Source organism: Cnephaeus nilssonii (genome assembly GCF_951640355.1).
Source record: "Cnephaeus nilssonii genome assembly, chromosome: 4".
NCBI lineage: Eukaryota > Metazoa > Chordata > Mammalia > Chiroptera > Vespertilionidae > Cnephaeus > Cnephaeus nilssonii.
The window spans coordinates 27,713,991-27,718,375 of NC_137075.1; positions in this window are offsets into that span (position 1 = coordinate 27,713,991).

The window sequence follows — 4,385 nt, forward strand, 5'->3', positions numbered from 1 at the left end:
AGATGTGCGTCACTGCAGATTGCCCAGGACCAAACCAGAGAGGGTCGGACCTGCATTACCACCATTTGTCCACCATCCAGAACTGAAATATCATTGCTGTTATGAACACATAAACAAACTGTTGGACATAGAAACCGGGACTCAAAAGAACTGGTGGCCCAGAAAGAAACTCACTATAGACTGATTCATTTGCCTCTCAGCATAACTATTATTGCTTGTCTCATTTTCGGTTCCTATAAGTGTATTCCTAGTATCACATGAGCTCACTCATCTAGGGGAAAAGATGAACAACATAGACTGAAAAACAAGAACAGCATTGATCAGACTGTCAGACCTCAGAGGGAAGGTAGGGGAGGGTGGGGACAAGGGAGATAGATCAACCAAAGGACTTGTGTGCTTGCATATGAGCCTAACCAGTGATCACGGACAACAGGGGGAGGGAGGCATGCGTGTGGGGGGGTTTGGGAAGGGAATGGGGGGGGGGATTGATGACAAATACGTGATACCTTAATCAATAAAGTAATTAAAAAAATAAAAATAAAAAAGAATGCAGTAACTAATAGTCCCTATCTTACCCCGCAACCAACAGTGTAACGCTTTTCTGTACACCCCTAAAAAATAAGATTTCAATTTACCTAATCTACGTTACCAAAAAGCTAAGAAAAAATTACTATTACAGTGTATGCTAGAATTCAATGCTTTTCTTGATAAATGGAAAGGATCTGTTCAGTGAAATACATGTTCCTTTTAATATCTCTTAATTTAATATTTAACATTTTATTAATATGGACTTTGGGAGAGAAAAAACTCTAAAGAGTTCAAATCAGATCAATTAGTCAGAATTATTAAAATCATTCTCTGCACATTTTCTTTGCACACGTTTAATTTAACATGAATTTCAGCAATAGCTTCGAAAAGTGAGAGTACCTCTTAAGAGACTTTTAGTTACTTTTAGAACCTTCTTTTGGTTTTTATAGCCACTTTAACATTAAGGTGGCTTGGGGAAAATCTACCATTCCTGAAAAGAAGCTTTTTAGGTGAAATTCTTCTTTTCTTAACTTTATTCTTGCAGCTATTTCCTTTAATGTACTTACTGATATAATGCAGGATAATGTTGCTCATAAGTTCTGAACATGTAGTTATGGACTGATAATTTCATAGGTTAGAACATTCAGTCAGAACACTCATTAGATTACCATGTACTCTATCCTATTCTATAATTTTTCATATATCCATATGTCTATCTAAATACAAAAGACAGTGGCTGCTCTCTGCTAAGAGACTGAACAGAAATCTCCATTACAATACATTGTCTCCTGCGTGAATGCTCTACATTTTCAGCTGTCTTCACTGTATTAACCAATGTCATCTTGTGGATTTTTAGCCTTGTCTAAACTGCTCTTGCAATGACAGTAATAATGAAAAAACACATCATGAGGAGCAGGCACTAATATATATCACTAATTACGTAAAACATTGTTTTGTCTAGTACTACGATATTGCATGTAAAGGGGCCCTATCATGTTCATTTAATGTCAACATAGTCTATACATGGAGAAATATATTTTGAAAGGGAAGTTGGTTAACTCTTTTTAAAGTCTTATGAAAAGTGGTTTGAAATTACTATATATCACCAACCAAGCCATTACCTAAATTTGCTTTTGTGAATGAAGATCAATCTGAGAGGCAAAAATTTAATAATACCAATGAATATGAATTATTCAAAAAGAAGCAGGCATTTAATGTTTTCCTTTAATGAAATGCTGATAATAAGAGGGGAAATGTCTTGCCAATTTTGGAGCTTTTTGCAATTTTTATTTCCCACTCACATAACTATATCAAAAGGCTCTGTAATATAGAAACAGCATGGAAATCACCATATTAAAATGTACTAAATCAATACAGTCTTTATTGGCTAGAGTTTTTCTTATTAATTGCATACTCAAACCCTTTGCAGTCAAGAAATAGATTAGAAATTGAGTTAACAAAACCAAATTATATTCCTCAATAACTAATAAAAAAAACCATGAAATGTCTAAAGGTGTGTGAGGGACCCCAGTGAAATGTGAAAAATGGTAATGGCCCTTCAAGGAAATAGTTTTTGTAAGCCTAGCCCAGCCTAGCAAAGCCAGAGGGGCTAGGAAAGAAGACACTCCAGTTGGGGGCATCACAATTCCTTCACACTGTCTTCCACTTCTCTGACCCACTGTTCTGATCATTGGTTTTCCTGGTTTCCCCACCCTCCAGTTCGTTAAGGTTACATTTTAGATCTCAGCCACTGTCCTTGGTTTGGGGGATGTGGTTAGCTTAGATCTCAGCAGCCTGAGAGGCATGATTGCCAAGCTCTTCCTGGGAACTTTATGAACTTTAATTACAAGCAGAAGAGAGGTCGTTCCCCTCCTCTCCCTTCCTCTCTCTCTCAAATCAATAGAAACACATCCTCAAGCGAGGATTTTAAAAACTGAAAGAAAGAATTCAGATAGTAAGAATGTAAAACAAGAAAATAATATCATCTGTGTAGGTATAAATAAAGGCAAGCGTAGTTTTAAAATCAAGGAGGCAAAATATAGAAGTGGCTATGAAAATGAATGTGGCATAATGTTCTTTTTAATCCTGTGAGCGTATTAGTAATAACTTTAATTTTTTTGGTGTACTCTTAAAGACTGAGAATTGAGGAGGTAAATTCAGTAAAAACCACAACAAAAAAACACCCAAAGAGCAAGATGGATCTTGACTAGCCTGAGAATGTGTGTCTCAGAAATGTACTACAAAGCACAAGCTCTTTAAAAGAAGTAAAAATACTGCATAATTACCTCAAAGGTATAGCCTGTAGTAATATTTTAAAATTCAAATAATATCTTAAAGAAACTAAAAATTATAACTTCATCAGTCTGATACATTTTCTATGAGGACTGGTTCATTTGCTATTTATTGTATTAGCTCATTTGCTATTCATTGCTATTTACTTTAAAAAATATATCTTTATATTGATTTTTTTTGATAGAGAGGAAGGGAGGGGGAGAGATAGAAACATCAATGAGAGAGAAACATCAAATGATCAGGCTGGCAGGCAGAAGCGGTTAGGGGCAATCAGGAAGGCAGGAAGGCAAGCAGTTGGGAGCCAGCAGTCCTGGACTGTGAGAGGGATGTCCGACTGCCCGTTTAGGCCCGATCCTGGTGGACATCCCTCCAGGAGTCCCAGATTGGAGAGGGTACAGGCTGGGCTGAGGGACAACCCCCCGCCATGCACGAATTTCGTGCACTGGGCTTCTAGTCTAATTAATAAAGATATTAAAGTATCTTTAAAAAGCTGATAAGATTTCCCATTCTATCATCTAACAAGAACCAAAATGTCATCTCTATAAGTGATGAGAGAAAAAATTGTTTGCTTTAGGAGAAAGCATATCTTTTTCTCACTGGGATACATTTAGTTCATTCTATTCTCTATCTAAACAAATATATATTATCTTCTCCAGTGATTTTCAACATAACTTATAAATGTTCTTAAAGTTAAGTCCTATTATAATTCATCTCCATATCATGGTCACCTATTAAAAATGTTTTTGGATCCTAATTCTACCATTTACATTTTTCACTATGTTTCCCAATCCATTCTTTATTTTGGCCTCTATTTTCTTTGCAAATGTGACTTACCAGCACATTATTGATCTTTTGTCTGACTCTAATCTCAATTTAATAATATAGCCCAAATGTCAGGCATTAGGGTATGTTTCACAATAGTACTCACTCATTGAAGCTCCCAAGTCTGAGTGATCCCTGCTGCTCCATGGCCCCTGGGCTAGGGAAACCAAAGAGCGCTGTGTCACTGATGAACGTCAGTTAGGCCAAGAGCCCAGAGCCCAGAGAGTTTGCCTAGCAAACTTTGCAACTTCAAATTGTTCTCCCCCACTATCTAAAAGCACTCTTTTATGCAAACCTCTCATTTTTCTGTTAGCAATTATCAATCTGTGGAATATGAAAGAATCACAGAGTTCCGCTGCCAGAAGTTCTGATACATGGGTCTGTGGGTAAAGTCCCCACTGCTTTTTTACCAGTGAGTTGTGTAATGCCAATGCAGATGATTAATACTCAACATATCAGGAAATGTCCTGAAGCTCAAGAAGATAAAGGGCTTTTACGGGAATCAATCCATTTTGTGAGGATATGTAAATGAATCATAAGTTGTTCATCTCCTGTGAGACTGAACTACAGTTTGGTCACATTGCTCAAGGATAGAACAGGCTGAAACTAAGAGCTGCAGAAAGGCACGTGATCCCACGGTGAGAACCAGAACCTCTGGACCTGAAGGGAAGCCGAGAGCTCAGAAGAGTGCTCCTAAGAGACCTGTCCCTCCTCCATCTAACAAGTTCCTGAGCCTATCTGAA